The sequence below is a fragment of the Sturnira hondurensis genome, unplaced genomic scaffold, assembly GCF_014824575.4.
Source record: "Sturnira hondurensis isolate 20B ecotype Veracruz unplaced genomic scaffold, ASM1482457v3 Scaffold0019216, whole genome shotgun sequence".
Classification (NCBI taxonomy): Eukaryota; Metazoa; Chordata; class Mammalia; order Chiroptera; family Phyllostomidae; genus Sturnira; species Sturnira hondurensis.
In genome coordinates, this window is record NW_028091847.1 from 3,419,543 (window position 1) to 3,443,105 (window position 23,563).

The window sequence follows — 23,563 nt, forward strand, 5'->3', positions numbered from 1 at the left end:
TTTATTATGGCCATATACTATCTGTACCTGCATTATTTTTTAAGAGTCCCATACTCTACCGACTGAGCTAGCCAGGCACTTTATTTTTTAAATAAAAGTTTATATGGATTTACCTTTTATTTTTAAAAATATTTAATTTATTTATTATTAGAGAGAGGGGAAGAGAGGGGGAAGGAGAGGGAGAGAAACATCAGTTGGTTGCCTTTCACACGACCCCAGTTGGGGAGCTGGCCTGCAACCCAGGCATGTGCCCTGATGGGGAATCGAACCAGTGACCTTTTGGTTTGCAGGATGACACTCAACCTCATGAGCCATACTAACTAGGGCTGGATTTACCTTTTAAATGTAATTTAGTTGCAAGGGAAACTATTTACTATGAAAATATCACACTGTTACTATGAAAATACCCCTATAAATGGTGAACAAATCTGGTGTGCCATAAAGAGAATGTAACTGTTAAAGTAAACAGCTGAAAATACATTAGTTATCAAATTTTTTTTTGTGTTAGAGCTGTTGTCAAGTAGAGGAAAGGCGTTGAAGATTAGCTGAGACTTTGTTCTCACTAGAGACGAAAACTGAAAAGAATTACCGTCGCACGCGCTTTGTGGACCGCTGGCATTCGCTGCCAGGCGGGTGCACCACCTGCTACTCCAGTGGCACGTCAGAGGGGTGCATGTTCTGCACAGTGGGAAAGGCCAGCCGTTGTGTGGCCGGGGGCTCAGGTGTTCACCATGAACATTTGGTTCTAGACTGGCTGTTTATTTCCCTCGATATATGTGGAATATATGTTTCTAGTAAAAAGGAGATTAAAACAATCTACTCTTTTGGGGGAATGAGGGTCTAGGAGTAGAATTGATCAAACATTGAGTATCAGGAAACAAAGTTCCAAGAGAACATTAAGAGGAAAGCCGGAGGAAAACCAAGTCCGGGGATCCATAATGAGCCAAAAATGGACACCAGAGTGGGATAAAAAGTCTGGAGAAAGTGGACTGGAAGTGAAGGCGAAATGAAGTGAGATGGGTGTTCAGACATAAGTGTTCGTGATCCGAGCTGAGGGATTCGAGGCGTTTCTTTACTGACGTGTGGTGTGCGGGAGCGTCTGGCGGGTCAGACGCAGGGTCAGGGTAGAGGAGCACACACGGGAAAGCACTTCGGTTAGTGCGAGTCCTAACACACAGCAAAGAGACCTGCCCCGCTCCCCTCCGTTCCCACACGCTACAGAGTTACAGGGGTTGGAAAACCTCACAGTTTTTCTTAATCATAAGCAAAATATTTTTAAAAGATTTATGTCCCAAATTCTCCTCTATATCCAATTAACACCCCAACATGTAAATCTTCCCAGTAACTTCTAATGGTTCATGATGTTCTTTATTTCTCCCAAATACTTCCTCCTCACGTTCTTTAGCCTTCAGGAGGGAGGGCGCAGCTTTGAAGATGCATAACCAAACTAGTAAGTTTCTATTCAATAAGAATGCCCTAGTTCCTCCAAGACCTCTGTGCAACATTCTCCAGGACAGCATGGCAAGAAAGTGAGTGTGGATGTGTTTCATTAGGCCCCTATCACTTCTGTGGTTGGCTGGTTAATTAATGGCTGTTTCTAATGTTGATGCAATTTATTAAAAATTACTATTATTATCAATGTACCTAGTTTGGGTTGGACACCAAAGATGATTATATCAAGACAGATACAAAAGAAATCTATGTAACAAATATTTACTGAAGACTTAATTCAGGGCTGAGGGTACAGTAGTAACCAGCCCCAGTTATCAGGGAATCTATTATTTGGATTAGGACAAATAAGCACACAGCCTATTACAATGGTATTTGATAAAACTCCAGTTAGGGTTAGAAAACCCTAAGGGCTGGAATGCCATGGAGCACCTGAGCAGGTCCCTAATCAAATCTTCCACAGTCAGGAAAGACTCCCATAAGCAGAGAACTTAAGACCACACAGAAATTGGCGGTGAGGAACCTGAAGAAGGGGTTCAGGGAGAGGGGGAAAGAGTGTTATAGAAGAAAAGAGAACCCCTGAGGACCTAGAGATGCAGACGAATAATGTGGAGTTATGAGAACTGTTCACTACTTCAACACAGCTGCTGGCTGGGTAGTGGGGTGGAGCACAGACAAGGAAATTGAGGCTGAGTAAGAAAGGGGGGCCTAGAAGGCTGCGTGAAGGAGTTTAGATTTGATTCTGAGTGAAATAGGGAGCTAATGAAGGGGTGAGGGGTGTCAAACTGAAATTTGGGAAGAAAGAGACTGCCCTGCCCTGAATGGTGTGGCTCAGTGGGTTGGGCGTTGTCCTGCAAAAAGAAAGGTCATCCATTCAATTCCAGGTCAGGGCACATGCCTGGGTTAGTGCAGGCCAGGTCCCCAGTTGGGAGTGTGCGAGAGGCAACAAACTGATGTTTCTCTCACATGTTTCTCTTTCTTTCTCCTTCCCTTCCCCCCTCTCTAAAAGTAAGTAAGTAAATAAATAAAATCTTATAAAGAAAGAGACTGAGGTGCATGAGGGTGGGAACATACAAGCCACGGCAGAGAGGTCCGGGTGAACCTGGCCAGACTGAGCCTGGGGGTGTGTTTGGGTGGGTTAGGTTTGTCTGCTAGGACAGGAAGCAACCGTGTGATGATCCTGAGGATCCTGATTCTGAATGTGCTGGGAATCACCGGGTGGGCAGAGAAGACTGTCTATTCAGGCTGAGCACCATGATGGTGACTTGGGGCTGGGATCGTGCTGAGGAGAGGAGTAAGAAGATGGAAGCTTTTTGTTTTTGATCAAAGAAGATGCTTCCGGAAGGCAATCTGGACAACACTTGGCTAAGTAGTCTGGGTTAGTTCCCTATTACAGTATCTCTGGCGTGCTCCAAGTGTCTGTCTAATGTTGGCGATGGGCCTTTAATGTTAAGGGAAACATCAATGCCCAGCATCTAATAATGGTATTAATAATTAATAACATTAGTGGGGCACTTAACCTTGGGCCGAACACTGTTCTGAGCACTTCACTTATCTCATTTAATGCCCCCTCATGAGAAATTATTATTATTATTTTTGTCTTACAGTTGAGAGCACTGAGACTTAGGAAGGATGATAAGTCCACAACTAAACAGTGGAGGTAGGGTTTCAGCCCAGGGTTGATTCCAGACCCTGAGCTTGAAACCAGAATGTCATGGTTAAGGATGGATGGTATGTTAGACAGAGTCTCATGTATAAGTGTACATAATTTAGACATTTTTAAATGACAAAAAACTTGTCCTCAGTTTTTCTTTCTGCATCTCCCTCTTGGAATTATGTGCCAAGGAAGAAGTTTGACTAATAAAGAGTTCTGATTACTTATTTCCAGTTAAACACGGATTTATTGAACAAGCAAAAACAAAAGATAATACAAACAGGACATTTTTTTCAGGTTTTGATATTTATACTTTTGGAAGATTAAATTGGCCAAAACAGTTAAGTAGATTTTTATCTTTATATTTCACATATGGAGGTCATGTACTCTTAAAATCCTTTTATGGGGAAAGATTCATAGAATTCATTTACATTAATCTGTTAGTAGTCATTCTTTCCACTGAAAAAACAGAATGTGTTACCAGAACTATTAGATAGCACACTGATGGTGAAAAGACTTTAAAGATCAACACACCTAGTGTAGCCCTATCATTTTATGCACGAGGAAGCCACGGCCCAGGGTGGCGAAGGGACTCGGGTGCCCAGAGCCGGTCTGCAGCAGGGAGGGCTTCACACCAGAGTCCCCTAGCTCAAAGCAAGGCTCACTGACTGCAGTGCCTTCTCGGCCTGGGCAACAGTGTTCTGGGGAGAGACACGGGGTGCATCTCCCCGGAGTGTCAGTTTTACTCTAAGATTCAAAACCAAGCAATCAAGCAAGGTAGCAAACTAAATGGTAGTTTAAATAATTTTTATGTTAAAATAAAAGTGGCTATATGGTGGAGTAAATCATAAAAGACTGATAAACAAAACAGGAGACTTTGAAGAACTGTCCCTTTTTGGGAAGGAAGGCCGGGTAGCAAGAAGAGGGGCAGCCTCAGCCTCTACCCCCAGATGTCTTGTGGTTCAAGTGTGTTCTCTCTGCCTTTCGGGGGTTTTCAGAGGGAAAGTGTTTTGAGACCCCTCGGGATCTCAGGTGTGTGGTGGACAATGGGGTACTACCAGTTCATAACGCTTTGTAATTATTCTGCGATATGACACTGTGAGATGCCAGAAACATGCTTTGCAGTTTCCATGAATATATAATTTAAAACGATCTAAATGCATGTTAGTAGATCCTCTAATGCATTGTGTTTTAATTTTTTATATGAGAAATTTAAATTTTTAAAGGTAATTTCAATTGATAATGTACTTGATGAGTTAGAAACATGTTACATGAATGAAGGCATTTTGCTGCAAAGGTTATCTTTGGAATGATGTGAATAATCTCTTTTATGCTCACAAGTACTGTGAATGCTAACACTTCATTCTTAACTCATCTAGTTGTCATTAGGTACAGCAGCTGATACAATCTTCCATTAGGCAGTCCTGGAACTGTGGGTGGTCTTGGAAACTATACCATATGAACTGTAATACACAATAGACTGAGTTGGGGAGCTTTAATTTGGAATCTTGCATCTCCTATTGGTTGAAATTGAGCAAAAGAATAAAAGGGACCCGATTTTAGCCTCAGTGTATATTGATGGGTTAGAACAAAGCTTTTTGTATACTCCTTGTGGATTAAAGAATTTAAATTAACACTCATTTTTTCTACTTAAGTTATTTATTTACCTAGCTAGCAGGGCTAAAATGGCTAGCAAACCAGGAGCACAGTTGGCTGTTTACATTTTTAAAACCAGGTGCTAATCAAATAAGATACTGAAAGGAAAAATACGTTTCAACTTTTGATTAAACCAGCACTGAATCGGCTTCGGTGGGACATTTTGGACGTGCACCACACAGTTCACACCAACACCAGACTGGCTGCCCTCACTGCAGTGTTCTTACAAAAGGTGCAGATTCATGATGTTTGGGAAGTTTGTACCACTTCTCGAGGTCCGAAACTTAACAGTGTTATATAGATTTTTAGGGGTTTCCTTATAAGAATACTTTCAAGTCTGTTAAGTATAATAAACATTCAATAAATTGTTATTGATTTGATTTCCATGAGAAATTTGTATTGGAAACCCAGAACAAAAAGCAAATAAAAAATAAATTGATAAATTTGCATCCACTAGATGAGATGGAAGCAAGTGAGTGGTATTAGCAACTCAGGAAAGAGAAATCTCACAGATCTCTACAAGAGTAATCATGTGTTAATTTCAAGAGAAACATTCTTTTTAAAAAACTAATCTTTCTGTGTATGCAGTTAAAAAGAAGAGAATCTTTCAAAAACACAATTGAACTGACAAGAAAACTGTCTTTCATTTGTGGTAAATGAGCTACAAATGTATGTATGCACTTACAGAAATTTAAAAACGTATTTAAATTAGATTTCTGCAACCACAGAGCAGTTAAAACTAAAAATTGCTACTTTTTTTTCCTGGCATAGATGGTCCCCCAGTCTGTCCCACTATAGTCGAGAGTCCTCAGTAAAGAAACCACAAGTTATTCTCTGGAGAGAAGCATTTTAGCTCCCAACTTTAATATCATTTTTTTTTTGTCCAACAGGCAGTTTAAAAAGTTTTCTAACTCCCATCCTATTTTGCTTTTTAAAATCTCTAAAATCTTAACAGGGTGTAATTTTAAGGCTGTTCATTTTGTACCTTCCAGAGCTACCTGCTAAGTTATTTTTGTTTTTTAATGCCCTAGCCCTAATACTTCAAAGTTCAACTGCTCCTCCTCCATTTTTTCCCCTTTCCCCTCACTCCCCCACCACCATCATTTTTTTCTTCCTTTCTTCCTTCTTCCTCCTCCAACTCCCTCCGGCCCCCTCCTCATCCCCGACCCCTTTGGAAGCCCCTGGGATGACACTGTTCATTGATGCATCTCCCTCATTAGCATTGCTGCAGCTTGGCTCGGTGGTTTCAGAGGCAATCCGTCATGAGAAAACTGAAGAATGTGCCCCATTTGCATGATTCTGTGCCAGAATGCAACTTTTTCTCAGCTGTTCTTTGTGTAACTTCCCCTTGAGTGTTCAACTTTCCCATGAAGTCCTAGAAATCATATTACGGATTTCCAACCCAATTGAAATGCTCCTCAGATTGGTTTTACATACTTGCTTTCTTTGCCCAACAACTTCAGAGTTCTTTGTAAACAGAGCAAATTAGTACATAAAAAACAGGTTTAGCTTTTATTGTTTGGAAATGTAGGGCACATTAAATGGATAATTTTGCTTTGAAAGTGCGGGGGTACGTATTACATGAGCAAATGTATATTTATTACACATGTCCAAATGAAGCCACAGCACTAATAAATACTTAGGCAATCTCTGCTTCCTAGTCACTTAGTGCCACTGCAAACCACGTTTTGTAACTCACTGCAGAGACTAGAGCAGAAACAGCGAAATGCTGAAGTGCTCACTGTTTAATAAAGAGAACTTCCCACGAAAGTCAAGGAGATCTGCTTTGCAGCTCTTCGGTGAGTATATTTTCATAAATGAATGAATGAATTTTAGCAGCAAACTAACTGCTAATTAAATAAATATTTTCACAATATTTTAATATTTTTTTCTAGATAAACAATGCCAACAACATCAACAACACTTGGACATACAACCTGTTACCAAGATTTCCACTTTCCAGAAATTAAGGTAAATACAATGTTCTCTACACGACACCCCACATTCCAGATGAGAAAACACCCCATTGAAACATGTTTATCACATTGCATTTGGATTAACAGCAAGAAACGATTTACACACACAGACACACACAATCTTTAGCCCTTTTTAATGACATGTTATTCTCCTCAGTATCATTATATACAAACCAATATAGGGTCTTTTCATTGCCTCTTGCCTTTTAGGGGCAGTTAGGAGTAACATAACCCACTTATTATTTCTATTCTAAAAAGTGTAGAATTATTTTTTCATTACTTTTGGACTGTTGGTTGGAATGTATCCATTGGAGTAAATATGTGAAGACATGCTGGAAGTGCTTCAGCTATAACTCCTTAAAATTTTTAATTGCCCATCTTTTGGAAGGAAAAATTAATTTAGAATGAGAAGGCAGAAAATATCAAACCTAAACATACTGAGTTTCAAACAGAATTAAAATGATTTAAAGATAAGGTCTGCACAAACAGAAGAAAATAAAGCTCTTAAGATACAAAAATTTGGTGGTTGGAGGACTGCTCATGGGATGATGAGAATTAGGGTGCAATAGATTTCATTAATTATAGGTGACTGATTTTCCCTAAGCAGACAACTCAGGTCTCCTGGCCCCTCCAACGACCCCCGCCCGCCCTGGCTCATCTCAAACTGTTGTCTAACCTTCCCCTTAATCCATCTCATCTTGAGCTGATGGGAACTGCTTTCATTCCACCTCTTGTGGAGGTAATGAAACAATCTTCTTATTCACTAGGTTCCTCGGAGCCGGTGACATGCAACAACAACAAAAAAAGCGAGCGCCCTGATTAATGGCTGCTAATTAGCAATGTTAATGACCAGGTGTCCGAGAGCATGGCCAGCTCCTCTCAGCATGGAGTGATCGTTCAATGAGGGCCCTGCAAATCCATTCCCAGTGACCCTTCCCCTCAGCTGCCAGTAATGAAGCCTGCTTGCTCGTTACTCTCGGGAGAGGCACAGGAGGAGACCCGGGCTTGGGACCCAAACCCTTGCCCGGGGTGTAGTGGATCTTCCATTAATTAAGGTTAGCGTTTCTGCCCCCACCCTCAAGCCCCCCAAAAGCTCAAAGGTAAAGGAGCAAGGAACAAGGGAGATAAACTCAAAACCTCTTTTCTCAGGAGGAGATTCTTTTCTAAATGGAGCCAGTAGTTAATTGGAATTTTCTACATGTATTTCTATGATTTTGACTCCACACTAGCTGTACGAATCATCTCCTTAGATTCTATCATTATCAGAGGGCTGAGGCAAATCTCATACTAACTCCCCAAACCAACTTTCCATCTGGGAGGTTTAGGCTCTCTTTTTGCCATTCAGCACAGATAAATAGCGGCAGAAACTCAGAGCTCCTAGATTTGGGCTTTAAAAATATTTAAAAAGATGTTTTCCTGCTTAGGAGTTGGGTTAAGGTGCAGGTGCTCTTAGCTTTCACATGAGGGAATTACATTAACTTAAAAACATCTCAGCACAAAACAAAAGGAAGCTTTTCCAAGAGCTTTATAGAAATCAGCTTTAGGAGGACCTGAAAAAATTATTTAACTCATTAGAGTTGGTTCCTTTTTTAAATGCTGACCAGAATATTGAAAAGTGACAAGACTGAAGTCTTTGCAGATAATTAACCATGAACTATATTTGCCAATTTGCGATAAATCGAGTCTATGAGTTTACGCAATCATTTATTTTCTCTCCACTGGTGAGTAGCCCTGTACTTTCTCCAAAAGGTGGAGGAAACAGACTAAACTGAAAGTAGGTATGCCATGTTGTTGGTTTTTTTTTTTTTAGCACACTTCTCTTTAACACATGAATCTTTCAAGTGAGGGTGGTACCTTGCCTGATTTATAAATCTACCACCTCCTTTAAAACGTGTATGTTGAAAGGTCTTGTGTTTGACACCACCGTGATAAGTTTCTTTTGATGATGTTTGTTAAAGAATGTGTAATTTATATCAACAGGATAAGTGCTATTGTAAAAACGACCAACTATTGGCAGGTGTTGGAATAGCACTGGTGCACTGCACCTAATAGCAGGGTTAGGACGCTGTGGTCAGGAGTTCGATGCTGGCGAACAGGCGCAACTGAAGTTTGCCAAGGAAAGCTTCCAGGGCTTTATTCCAAGTGTGGCAAGGCCAAGTAAGATCACCTCCTGTTACAAAAGGAGGCCACCTGGACAGGGGGGCTGGCTCCTTTGTTGCAGTGATATTTGATGTAGTCTTTGGGAGGGGTGAAATTTTTCTCCTGCTAATGGGAGAATTTAGTGATTCTCTACAAAAACATTTATTGTAGAAAATTTAGAGGGCATTGAAAAGTGTATGCACACATGCATTCTTGCGTGCACAGCACCCACAACCCTCACCACTGCCAACCACTGCCAACAGGTTGCTGTACATTCTAGCCATCTTTTTCTAAGCATAATTACTCTTTGTCTTAAATAAAACTGTATTATACTACATATGTTTTATAGACTGATTTTGTTTCACTTGCACCCTAACACTGATTTGTTGTGAAACATTCCTCTATAATGGCATACTAAGCCTCACTAAGATCCATGAGTCTCAATTACCATGTGTGGCAAATGGAGATTTCTAGAGTCATTATAGAGCCATATTATTGTGGTAGTCCCAATGTTGAAGGATAGGGCACAGGAACCTCCTGGACCAGTTTCTTCTACATAATGGACATGGATGATTTGTCGAAGATTGAGTTAGATCCCTCTATTAGCTCAGCTCCTTCTTCTGTCTATTCTCTCTACAGCCCATAGAACAATGCTAAGGAGCCAAAGAGAGAGAGTGAGTGTACTGTTGTGTACTATATCCAATTAATCACTAGCAAAGAAAGGGCTCAGCTACGTGAATATAAGTTTTGTGAGAGTAGAGAATTTCTATATCTTCTCACCTTTGTATCTGCAATGCCTAGAATCATAATTGGCCCATAGTAGGTACTCAATACATATTTTCAAAAAAAAGAAATGAGTGAACAATTAAAAAATAAGTTGGACTCTTTCCTAATTTATTCACGTATGAGATTCTGATATGTTTTCTTGAGTGGCAGAAAGAGTAATGGATTTTTAGTGAGTGCCCCAGAAGGGCCTAACTAGCTCCCCAGGGTGGAGCTTCTGGGGAACTCGTCCCTCTTGCATGTTGCATGTAACACTGGCAGAAATAAACGTGGACAGGGACATGGCCCTATATCTCCAGACAGAATTCATGAAAACCCAGAGAGCTTTTGCTTTGCCTCCATGTGTCTAGTCCTGTCTGCTCCTCTATCTGGTTAAAACAATCTGGGGAAAAAAGTTTTTATATACTTGAGTCCAAGAACCTTAAGGTTGGACCTGAAATTAGCATGCATTCTAAATTTCTAAATTAAATCTGGCAATTTAAATATTTTGTGTTTCTCTTCTATGCCTTTTTTGATTTATGAAACAGTCTATCTATAGACTGAATGTATACTAGACAGTGAGTAAGTAAGTTATCAACTACAGGGGAATTAATTGCACTTACTGTGACTCAAAATTAAAAAGTGTGGGGCTAAAAAATGTGTAGTTCTTGTTAGTTTTTTCCCCTTTACAACTTAAAAAATACAAGTTTCTAAGAAAATGACCAAAGAATAATAGAAAATAACCACCTTGCCTCAAAAGATGTTTTGCAGCAATTAGTGGCAGGAGAGGCTGTATCCTCAGCAAGACCCCCTCCTCTATTGTGTGCGGTAGGGACGGCTGTTCCTTGACCCTCTCCCTCACCTACCTCTGCCGCTTTGTTCAGGGGGCAAGGGCAGAACGGGACTCTTTTGGTAAGTTTAGTCTGTTGGAATAGCAAATGGAGAATGCTGTAATGCATTCACCCTTTCCTCTATCCATCCATCAATCGTTCTATTAATCAATCAATTGAAAAGCCTGTTTAAGCATCTCTCTACAGCCCATTATCCACAATGACTCAAAGAAACGTGGCTCCTACACTCTGCAGCTTGTAGTTTTAGAGAAAACAACAATGGAGATAGGCATAGAGGATAAATAGAAAACAGGTAAAAACACTGAACAAGTATGTGAAATGAAAAGAATGAATAATATTAACATTGTCAATCAATTAACAGGTATTTATGGTGTGCTAATTACATGCTTGGCGCCAGGCTTGGGTGCTCTCTGTGAGGGAAGTGGCTAAAGATCAGGAAGAATTTTTGTAAATCATAGTCTTAAGTAATGAGAAGCTGAAGAGGTTTACTTTCTATTCTGGATAAGACCTTGTGGAGGCAAGTGTACGGGGGGGTGTGCATTCTTATTCTGGTACTTGTTGAAAAGAATAGAATGACTCTGATGGGAGGGGGAGGAAGTGATGGTTTAGAAAGTTGGATTTTATAACTTTAAAATTACAATGTTGCAGAATTGAAATAGGCCTGAAAAATCTTTTTTTCCCCAATTTTTTCCACTCTGTTTAATTTCATCTAAAACACTGTGGCCCACTGAGAGTTGGGTTTGTGTCATGAAGGAACAAGATGAGGGCCAGGTGGGCATGAGAAAAGCTGGTCAAGGGACGCAGGGAGAAACACAGGAAGTGGGGCCATCTTTTGGTCTAACTGTGACCCAGAGTAGGTTTCAGGAGCCATTTTCAAGGATCTTATTTCTTATTCAAATGCAGTAAGAAGTCCTAGAGGAGAAGAGGGTTGATGTAGTCAAGACCCATAGTGGAAAAATGTCTTTGGTAACAAATAACATGCTGTTGAGTGAAAAAGAAATTGCACTCATTTGGCAAATGGTGCCCAATGCCTATATTATTGATTTCTTATTCCTCTCAGTCATACATCAGGGAAAAATAAAATCTGTATCACCTGAACTTCATTTAAGGCCTGGGAGTACTAAATCCCAAAACCTCAATATTTGCTGAAATTGGTATCCTGGCTTAATACATGACTCATTCATTTTTGAAATCTGGGTGAAAGGTTAAATAAATACTTTTGGATAGCCTGTGCTAACTGTGGAAGCTAAACAGAATGATCATAATATCATTTAAAAATGCCTAAGGAGTGAAGAAGACAAATCTTTGTTGACTTTGTTACTGTGCTAAGCACTCTATACATTGTCTAATTAATCCTTGTAATTCTCAATATAAAGTAGTATTATTCCCATACTATAGCCACTGAGGCTTAAAAAAAAATCCAGTAACTGGACCCAAATCTCACAGTCACTGAGTGATGGGGAGTGGGCTGTGGCACCAAGCCTCTGCTTTTGCCACAGCTCTCTGCCATTGTGCATAATTTGGGCATCTTTTGGGGGGGCTCCCCTCCCTTGGTGTATATTAGCCCAGAGTTGGATGAAATCAGTATTTCTCATCTATGTGTCTCTCGGTGCTCCTCCTTTCCCCTGCCCCATTTCTTCTGGCATACAGGTTGTTAATATAATGGTTGAGTAGATAGGTAGTCTTACCTATTTTTGGATTGTAATCATGATACATTATTCACGCAAAGCTGTGATTGTCCAGAAAGTCTTTATATTCAGGACCTGGTAAGGAACCAATTTGGCTAAAATCTTTAAAGCATCAAATACATGGTTGACAGCAAAAGGTTTTCTCACCAGAGAGGATAACTTCAGAAATGCGCTGAGGCTGCTGACAAAGTATTTTGGACCCCATCCTGCCCTTCTGAAGTCAAGTTCCAATTTTAGGAATGCTGACCCTACAATCTGTACTTCCAAAGTCCTTCCTTCTACACCCAGGCTTGTAATTATCTGCTCAGGTTTGTCCTGATGTCCTGTGTCCCAGACCCTTAGGAGCACATCCTCGAAGGCATTGAAAGAGACTGCACTTCTTTTTCATGATACATGAAAATTTCTTCTACCACCTTTTAGAAATGTAATTGCAAGAACTTTTCAATATAAGGAGGTTATCCTGCGGACACCCAGCTATTTGAGATCAGTTCTTTGATGAAGGCAGATGCCAGATCACAAGGTTATTGGAACATTGTCCCATAGTGATTGCTTTTTTTATAGAGGCAACAAGAGGCAGCCTGGATTGCGGCCCCCTGTCCAGGTGGATACAAACAAATGGGCTCTCCATGGCCACAGCCTGCCGGGGACCCCATGTGCAGCTCTCCGAGTGTGAGAGGGTCTTGAGGATTCTCTTAGTTTTGTGCCTTTTGAGAGATGCCCAGGCATTTCAGGGTGTTCTGTCAAAACAGAACATCACATTTTCATTCAAGACTGACAGTTACAGTAAAGGAAGTGAGAACATCGAGGAACTGGTATTTTTCCTTTTGAAATCTAAAAAGAGCTAAAAGTGTCTCTCTGCTTTGTGTCTGGTCCTTCTAAAAGCTGTTCTGTCCAAATAATACCAACTTAGAGGAGGCTAGAGAATCAAGAAAATAATATTTATAAAGTAGAATATAGTAGGCCCTTTACAAATATAATTACATTTATTCTAGGTGATAGGTATTATTCTTTCTACTTTACGTATTATGAAACTGAAGCCCCTGAGAGTAAAGGTTATAATGGTAGTGCATTTCAGGGCCATGCCTTCAACTGTAGATATAAGTCCAAAATGCTCATAATGGTATTGTCCAATATGGCAGCCTTATTAGTCATTATGGCTCTTTTAATTCTAGTTAAAGTAAAATATAATAACTAAACCAAGAGTACCATCTAATTGTCTAATACTTCTTACGTGGTAGCTATTATTATAAATTTGTTTCACATATAAACCCACTTAATCCTCATAACAATCCTGTGAAGTGGATGCTGTTATGGGTGAGGAGACTGAGGCACAGTGAGAAGTTAAGTGGTTTTCTGAGGTTATCGGGTAAGAAAGCGGAGAAGCAGGATGGCAACCAGAGCCTGCTTTCAGATACTGGGTGTGCAACCAGTGTTCCATTCAAGAATATGCTGTAGGCTTAGAGGGAAGTTTTGAGAGTAAGTTGCCGACTGAAAATGGCGGCACGAAAAGAACTACATTGTTTTTTAGAAAGGACAGTCTGAAAAACCGAGCAATACCTCCTTTTCCATGCTATGTATGTATACGGATGTATAAAATACATGTTGCCTGTATATAAAATATATATTACACACCCATGCATGCATATAAATTCCCACCTTTATGAGAGCAACAAGTCAGATGTAGTATTGTTAATGGCAAATAAATGAGGTAGAAAAGAGGATATTATAATAAAAATGACAAATACTATATAATTAACTTTTAGTGAAATTTATTTTCTCTGCTTGCTTCAATTACAAATGAAAGAGAAAAACAGTGGTTAAGAGCAAACCTCAAATGGGCTAATCTTAGCCTTTCACATTTGCAAAGTAGGTTTAAAGTCCTGCAGATGTTTCAGGGAAATTCTGGAATGGGAGCTACAGGTTTGACTTGAAATACCAGAAATCAAATTCCTGTTACCCTGCACGTGTATAATTTGTACACTTGGAGGTTCTAAATTCCTTTGTAATCTGCTTACCGAATGCATTCCCAAGTGGTGTTCTTCTGCCCACCCATCTCAGTTAACCTCACAGAGGAGGCAATAGCAGTTCACAATACGGCCCACGTCCATGTCGGGGCCACTGTCACTTCACACATTGAGTGGCTCTGTTGAGATCTTACTGGTTAGGCGTTTTTAGTCTTCTGGGTATAGCTTGTGTTTTAAGTAAACATGGAAAGTACTTAGAAGGTGCTACCACTTATGTTTATAGTTTTTGAAATTAGGGATGACAATATAGAATTTGCATCATTAGGTTTTTTAGTCCTCAAGTGGCGTCAATTTGAAACTCAGCTTGTTTTGTGACTTTTTGGTTAATGAATGGTTTTGAAAAGGCTTTGGTGTAGGAAACGGATAGCTTTTAAAAAATGGACATGCAATTGATATTATCAGTTTAGTTTGGTGTGACTTTCCAAATAAACATTTTAGCCATGAAGATAAAATTTTGTTATCTTTTTGATGTTAGCTAAGAGCCTCCTTAACAAATTGGCGTATGATGTCAGAACCTATCACCATGATGACCATATCTGAAAAATTTCCTTACTTTTGTGATGGTTGTAATCTTACTTGTCTTCCCCATCAGGATGCCTGCTTAAATACATGTTTGTAAGCCAACTGAATATTCTTCAATACAGAGTACTATGGAACACAGAATATTTGTTTCATAATTATTCAGAATGATATTTATTTTTCTTCAAGAATATAGAGTAAAATTTAGTGAATATTACACATTGGAATAGGCAATTTGAATGTTTTTCTGTTTGAGCCATAATTTCAATATTGGGAAAAACTTTAGAGATTATCTAGTGCATCCTTCTCAGAAGCCTTGGTGGACCAACCCAACACTGCACAGGGCCTGGCAGGGCTAAACGGCTGCGCTCTCTCGGGATCCACCCACCAGCCAAGCCTTACCACACTTGGTTTACTTTTTGACCTGATCTCGGACACACCAGATCTTGGTTTAATAACCATTTAAACCCTTTGAGGAATGAATTGTTATCTTGCTTTGCTTAGCTACTGCAATCAAATCTGTACTGTCTTCTGTGTATATTATCCATATATACTTATATTTGAAACTATAGACCAAGAAGGGGCTCAGAGATTATCTAGTACAATCTCCTTGGGTTGCAGATGGAGAAAGTGAGAACTTAAGTGACTGGTTTAAGGCACACTGCTAGTCAGTTGAAGCTTTCAGTACTTATTCCAGCTGGCCCGACCTTGAGTCTGGTCCTCTTATTACTGTTATTTCCGATGTATTGTACATTTCCAAGGGGATGGTCAGGTGTTCAAACAAGGAGCCAAACATTGCCCAGGCCTAGTAACTTTTGTTCCAGTTGCCTTATGGGTGGTTGGGATGTTGACAAGGCATATAAATATTTGCCAAAGAATCATGAGTAAACTCAGCTGGGATTAAACTTTGATATGCAAATGAAGGGGTGGTTATAATCATGAGAAACACTTGTTTTAAAATAAAATAAAAACAGTTATAAAACACACAGGGTTAGGTGAGCCCTTTAAGAAAACAACATTCTCCACGATGTCTCATTGCTTTGGGAATATTGCATTGGAACGAGAGCTTTGATGATTTCCGTGAAGAATAAAGGTGGGAGGAAAGACGGCTGCTTGTCGACAGCAACATACAGACAAATGAAAACCTGGGCTGTGTCCTGAGAGTTTTAGGTAATCCAGGCTCATAATTTGATTTGAGAAGAGCTACTCCAGGCTACTGTGTAATTATAGAAGCATTCACTCGGCTGGCTCCTGTTCGCCTCATCACATTCTACTTCATTGCCCTTTATGCTAAAGCCCCTGTTGATGAGAGGGCGGAAACAGTGAGTACAAATAAAGCAATTAGCAGGTGGGGAATGCTACCACTGTTTAAGGATAACATCCAATCTTTATTGGTGCTTATTAAGTAGAAGTCTAGAGCTTAGAGACAAAGGGAAATATTGCAAACCACAAAAATGAGAAGGGGTGTGGGGACAAAAAGAGAATGAGGGAAAAATTAGACCAACGGATCTAGTCTGTAGTTTACAAATCTAACTTTAAAAACTGGTTTTAGAAATAATGTCAAGCCTACAATTTGTTTATATTATACTGAGTTACATTCTCATGTTAATACTCACCATCTTTTAAAGATTTTTTTTTGGTTTTGTGGACCTATTCTTTCACTGTGTGGATTCACTTGAAAAATGTTTTTACACAACAGTTACTCTGTCCAAATGAGAGGAGGGTTTTTCATTTGGGTTGTAGTTAAACCCGCCAGCAGGGGGAGTTAGGATAATTAACAAAGCTCCCGGGCAGGGTCCTGATGTCCTAGCACAGATTCACAGACACTCCTGGCAGAGCTGCAAGTGCCTGCTGTAGACGAGGAATATAATGGGCAAAAGGAGGAATGCAAGAGGATTGCAAGTGTTCTTGAAATCCTAGCACAGGATATTGAACAAGAAACAGGGCACAAGCTTTGCCCTGCCCTCCATCCGCAGAGTAATCTACTTGCTAAAAACAGGGATACTCTAAATCTGTCCACCCAGAAGGCTGTACTTCTCATTTCTCCATGGATAGCACTGCTCTTCCTGCCCTAGCCTTATTTTGTGTGTCCGAGCCATAAGGCAGAGCATAAATAATTGCCATTTATCTCAGAGCAGCCCCAAGAAGCTGCCCCTTGCATCTGATTTGGGCCTAGTGCCTTTGTCCTTGAATGTCTTATCAAAGCTCTTATGGCAACTCCAGCTACCTATTTAAAAAATAGATTTCCAGCTAGTCAACTTAAAGGTATGTCGGTTTCCAGGAAAATCAATATGCTTTTCTTTTGTCTTAGTGATGGAAGGGCACTGTGAACAGAGATATGTGCCCATATCTAGAAAGATAAAATTTTTGTAGTGCATTTGCTTAACAGGGAAGTAACTGATATTGCAAAATTAAGCCTTCATTCCCATAGGGGTTAAACTAGGAAAACTACAGGTGTTCTTAGGGCATAGTTTTAGTTCTGACTGTTATACACTCTCCCTTTTTTTCATCCTTCCATCACTTAGTAGCCACTTGAGGCAGATCCAGAGGGTCAGAAGTAAAATCTCTTGGGTGATGATACTGAGAAGCATGTTTATTTTACCTTTTGACAGAAATCATAGCACTCGAATTGCAGACAGGGCAGTGTCTCAGTCGGACTAAAGGTCTAAAGATGGCCTGCAACAGGCCTTCCCAAGCATCATTCAAGAGGAGGGGTTCCTGGAGGCAAAACAGGGAAAGATACTTTCCAGAGCCTGCAAAATGTTGCACACTTTGCATTAATGTCTTTTGCTACCTTTTGTAGTTCTAGTAAATGTAAAAATATGCATATCATGAATTTTCTTTGGAAAAGTAGACATTGCATATTTAAAACATGTTTCATTCAAGGGTCACCACTGTGCTCATAACTTTCATTAGTATCTCATCAGTCATCAGTCCCAAATGGCAAAAAATATGAAAATTCCCACATGACAAATGCTAAGCTGTGATTTTATAGATATACAGTTTCCACCTATATCCTCTCTCATTGCTGTCATCATCATTTAATAATTGCCCTGTTCCTCGAATTTGTTGCAATGCTTCATATTTTTGAAGATATTCTCATGATCATGAGCTCGCTTAATTCTTCTCAACAATCTCTTGAATTGTACAGATGAAATAACATGTTTTTACGCATAAGGAAACACACCCAGAGATGCTCTGTGACCCACTCAGGGTGACCCACTCAGGGTGACACAGTTTGGGACAGTATTCCAAATGTCTAGATCAGTACAAACTGAGAGTAATTTCCACCTGTTATCCATTTAAAGATACAAATGTAAGAAAATGGACATTGTTTTCAGTAATTATTCAGCCACTGGGAATTATTAGTTCTTTATCAAATAAAGGACTGACCAATAGCACAAAGGATTCATTCAAAGGATTCACAAAGTTCTCTGGAGACTGGGAACCTTGGTATTTGAGAAATGTGGCAAATGGTAGAAGCAAATACAAAGAGTATCATCTTTCCACTCCTCCCTTTCTCATTTTCATATGTTTTGCCCGTTGTTTCAGATTTAAAAAATTAAGTAATGAGCAAACCCAGATAGTTGGGAGTGGACTGAAAGACTTGTGCTCCTCACTACTTACACCTACAAGCTTCAAAAGCAGCCACCGGTGATGCCTTTCTCTAAGACGTCACCTTCCTTCAAGGAGTAAGGTCTCGGTTGAAATTTCAGGGAGGCTGTTGAGAATTTTTTGTTTTGGCAGACCCACAGGCACACTATTTTTATTGCCCAATTCATCTCATACTGTCTTGGCTCCTAATAAATTTCTTTTCCTTTACATAGTGAAATGGACTTCACAATTGATCAGTTCAACTTATATTTGATGAAAAAAAAAACACCTGTTCCACTGACCATTTAAAGGATTGAACAAAATGACTTTATTTTTAAAACAGTCATTTTTGTGCACTGTATTTGTGAAGGTCCAGAACAGTTAAAAAGACAAGTAATTATTGTAGATTTATCCTAATAAAGGGGAAAACATTATTTTAATTTGACTGTGAATAGAACTAGAAATACCCACAATGTACCTCAAACACAGGTTCTCCAGCTCACAGTCTCCCACCTGGGATGCCTTTCAGGGTTTCTTCCCCTCTTGTTGGTAGCCTGAGGCCTCTTTGGGCTTGGCCTGGAGAAAGCCTGAATGGATTATCTTCTTACAGGAAATCAGTGGTGGAGCGTAAATGATGATGGATGCTTCTGTGTTGCCTGGGGCCTCTGCACTTGAGGCCACTTGAAACTCCTGCAGGAAGTGCCGGGCATCCCGCTGCAAGGCGTCCTTGGAGCCTATGGCAAATTCCTCCTGCTCACTCCAAAGGCGTGCTTCCTGTGGTTTCGGGTGGTCTGTCCAGTGCCTAGCTTTGAATGTGTTTAAAGGGAGAATAAAAAGCACACTTTAAGTTCACAAGTAAAATATTTTACAACGGATAAAATTTGGTGTTGGTAGCGTAACATGGAAATAGGGTGATCTCTCTATTCACTGTGAGTATTTTGTGACCGGCAGACCTGATGGGAATTGATAATACCTCCCGTCACTGGAGCAGCCGTCCCTACCAACTGTTCAAGCCCGTTTCTTACTCAGCGAGTTGCTCCTTTTAGGTCCTGTTCTGAAGGCAGTTTCTGATAGTAGATGGAGGACCCATTTTTCTCTACTTGTCCATATGTCTGTACAATCATTGGCCTCTCCGAGACTCCAGGTTGGAGGTCTTCATAAGTTGGCCTCACCAGTCTTTCTGAACCAGATGCAATGCACACACCCCAACTGGCTTGTAAAAGCAGTACATCTAATCACATAATGCCTCTATAATGTGGTTTTTTAAATTAAGTGACCCACAGGATATTAATCTGGTGGTAACAACTCCCGAGGGATGTAGCACTGGCAGACACTTCAAGAGCAACTAGTAATACTATTAAATATGATATTAATTTCATCTGAACATATGGAAATAAAAACAAGTCATGGGAGAACTTCAGTGCTCTGTACATGCTATATTGTTCATAAACCTGTCATAAATAAGTGCCTCTTAAAAGGAAATCAATTAATAAATGTGCATTGAATTACAAAGTTTAAATATTCCATAATATGGGAATCTCTCTTCCTGCCCCCTCCACCCACATTCCCACCCTGGCCACGGCCCCCTTGTTATTCAAGCTGTTATAACATTTTTCCACTCTGTGGTACATCTTGGTTTTGTTGTTGTTGATTGAGTTATTTGGTTGGCTGGCTGCTTTAAAAAATGAAGAAAAAAATCTGTAAGCTATAAAATGCATCTTCTTTTTTCCTTTGTCTGTGTGTTAGAGTCTGGCTTGGCAAGAGGGCCCCACCCCAAACCTCCCAGTGAGAGGATGTCATATTTCTATATGCTCGTGCATGTTCAGCTCTACCTTTTTTGAAATGATGCCCAAAACCAAGCAGTGTTTACATAAGTAAAAGGGAGTTTCACTTTTATGCTGTAATTTCTGCATGGAGCAGAGAGTTTTCCTAGCCATACCTTGTACTTTGTTCATGGGTGGACTTCTATTTTTCTAATGTGATGGTTTTATCCAGCTTTGACAACAGATTTCTCTAGGAGATTACACACCTGGAATTAAATTTTTCTGCCAAGAATTACAGTGCACCTGGAAGTACTAAATCATTTTTATCTATGCGGTAGAAACTTTTAATAATGAACTTGCCTATCTTGAACTTGACCTGTCTCTTGAGGAGAAGCAGAGTTAGGTAGGTATGTTGGTGTTTTGAAGTAAATATATCCAGGGAGTGTTTACTTCTCACCTGCCAAGTTCTCACTACCTGCATACCACCTCCTAGGGTATCTCACTGGTTAAATGACTCTGCTTACCACATAACATATGGAAATGTGAGTAAGTGCTTTCAGCAGTGTTTGCTATGTTTACACCAGTTCCAACACTAATCCCCATGAATGTTTGATATAGTTCCCAACAGGTTTAAGTAGATGTCAGACACCATATCTATTGCCTATGTGTTGGGTGTGATACACAGATGGAGAACAATAAGGAACTGTTCTTTAGGGATTTCTTTCCTAAAGACGTATTTGCTAACTAGATTAAGCATTTTGAGAATTTGAAACACTTTCTATGAGTATAAATGCCACCAGAAATATAACATCAATGAATTAAAAAATCATGTAGGGAGTTTCTTATACAGTCCAGCCACACCAGCAGTTTTGAGACCTGTGACATATTTTTATCTGTGGTAAATCTGTTGATGAGATCTTGTGAGGTATAACTGCAAGACTGTCCTTAAGAGGCTCAGAATTATGAGTTGGAAAACTTTCCACAAATTTCATGCTGACATGTCAGAAAGACAATATAGTATGAGTGTTAGACATTACTGAAATGATTTCTTTAATGGGGCAATAGGTATAGGAAATTGAGAGAAAAATATTCCTTTTAAGTGCTGCTATCAGTTTTGGATCTCCTGTTTTTTCCGTGAAACCAGAATGTGATCTCATTTTTCGTGACATGAAGTCGTGTGGATTGAACAACGAATGCTTTTATCCTTAGCCATCCTTGCCCTGCTGTGTTGGTTATACCTGAAGTTTGCCAAACTTGTTCTGCTTATTCTTGTCAAACAAGGATAATTTCTTGGTTGCTTGATTGTCTCTGATATATATAGTGTCAGCATTTTAAAGGCCAAAAGTTGCCATAGTGACAAGTTACACGAGCATAAACATTTATTCAGTTTAGGCAGAAACTCCATAAAGTAAGACAAGGAATAGAAAAAATCACGGATACTTCACCATTTTTATTTTGATGGATTTTGGGGGGCATCATAAACATGGTATTGTAAGTAATGACAAAAATGTGTAGTTTTAAAAAAGGAGCATGTAAAATATAGATACATTGAAATCTATCTGCTACCCAAATTCAGATATAAATAATTAAATTTCACAAATTAGGATTCTCTGTAACTGGTTTAATGTTATATGAATGTGACTAAATTCTACCCCGCGTATAGATAAACTCATTATGTCCTTTAAGTAGTTCGAATTTCCTGATAACCAGCAGTCAAACCGAGGAACAAGCAGAATTAGTAGCCAAGTCTAATAAATGACTGGGAAAAATTGTATCTGTCTCATCCTCCTGGTTCCCACACACTCTGGTTACATCATTACTTAGCTTGTAAACTCAGAGGCCAATTGGGCTTCAGAGCTTGGGTCAGGTGACCAAAACATCAAAATGAGTCTGAAACTCTACCCTGAAGATGGGGTTTCAGCAGGGGCCTCGGGATAGCTGACTCCTCTGCGGCTGCTGTGCAATTTTCGTATTTTATTTCACCTTTGCTTTCAGGCTTAGCTCTTGGTCTCACAGATTGACGGCTGAAGCAAACTTGTTGGTGTGGGTTTTTCTGTGCAGGTGCATGAGCAAAATTATTTCCTGTACCACAGACTACATTCAGTTATGTAATACTTGAAAAGAAAACAACAACTGGACTTTTCCCCGTGAGTTAGTTTTCGTTAGCAGAGAGAATTCTAACCCCTCCCTTTTCCTTTTATCTTTTTTGTTTGTTTTTGAAAAGTGTTTTGGGTTTTATTCTAGTTTAAGAAAATGATTTGATGTCTAAAGCTACAAAACTCACAAGCCCAGTTTATCAGGTCCACAGGCAGCAGCGCCCTGACGATGAGCTGAAATGCTGGGTTCCTCTGAAAGGAGCGGAATGTGTAACTCGATCACCTTGCTAAGGTTTCACAGGGCAAGTATAGTGATGACAACAACTGCTTGTTTTCTGCAGATGTAGAAAGGCGGTTTTTTTTACATGTGCAGGAAGCAGCAAAAAACCTGATCTTAGGGGATAGGTGGGTTGCCTTGCAAGGAATAAACCAAGTAATCCTTAAAGTTGTAGTAACACGTACAGAGCCAAATGCTTGACACCTCTCTGCACAAACGTATTTTCATGTCCAGGTTTACATTTCTCTTGTCTGCATCCATAGGGGCTGAGCTCATTTCTGGCTGAGAATTTCTCCCAAACTCTCTTGAAAGGAAAATCTGCCAGAAATGGACAATCCATCGGAAAACCTTCTTCATGCGTTGTTATCAAGATATTCAAAGACTCCTCCATCTGGGAAGCAGGGATGAGGCCCCAAAGAAGGATGAAACTCAGGTGAAAACTAATTTGTCGAAAACCAAGCCAAATAAAACAAATTGCCCTCTGAAGCCATTGTTCCTAGATGAAAGGGTTACATGTAAAATATATTTCATGATTTGTAAAACAAACATTAGCATGTGCTAATTATTAAGCTAGATACAAGGGAGTGATGGGGAAAATGATAACGACGATGATGTTAACAGCTAGTGTTCACGGAACGCCGCTGTAGATTGCACTGAGCTCAGTCCTTACTCCTCCCAGTAATCCAGAAAGGGTAGGTATTATTATCTCCCCTCTAATGAGGAAAAACTAAGGATCAGAAGAGTTAAACGATTTGCTCAAGATCACACAATTGTTATCTGTTGGTCCATAACGATAGAATTCCAGCCTATGTCTGATTTGGCCTGTGACCTGTGTCCTCAGCCACTGTCCCACGTTGCTTCTCTGTACAATTCTCTCTTTGTCCTTATGGCATTTTTAATCTCATGGTAGAGTAAACTGGATGAAGAAATGGTTGAAATTACATGTGTGAAAACATGGATGAGACTTAGTACTTGGGGAAAGTGAAAGTTTCACAGAAGAAATGGTTTGGCAGCACGAAGGAAGGAGGGTGGGTGGTCCATGAGTACTCGGTTATCTTTTCCCCAGCAGGCAATCCCTCCAAAATAATGGATAACTGCTTCTATCCTGCAAAGCT

General features: G+C 39.9%; 1 long non-coding RNA gene across 1 annotated transcript; it reads left to right on the top strand.

The window, feature by feature from the left end:
- Positions 1-6,358: 6,358 nt before the first annotated feature.
- On the top strand, positions 6,359-23,046 carry LOC118974255 (uncharacterized). The gene is made up of 3 exons (XR_005063829.1): positions 6,359-6,558; positions 6,655-6,730; positions 22,712-23,046. It is a non-coding gene; the product is annotated as an uncharacterized LOC118974255 (long non-coding RNA).
- The last annotated feature ends 517 nt before the right edge of the window (positions 23,047-23,563 follow it).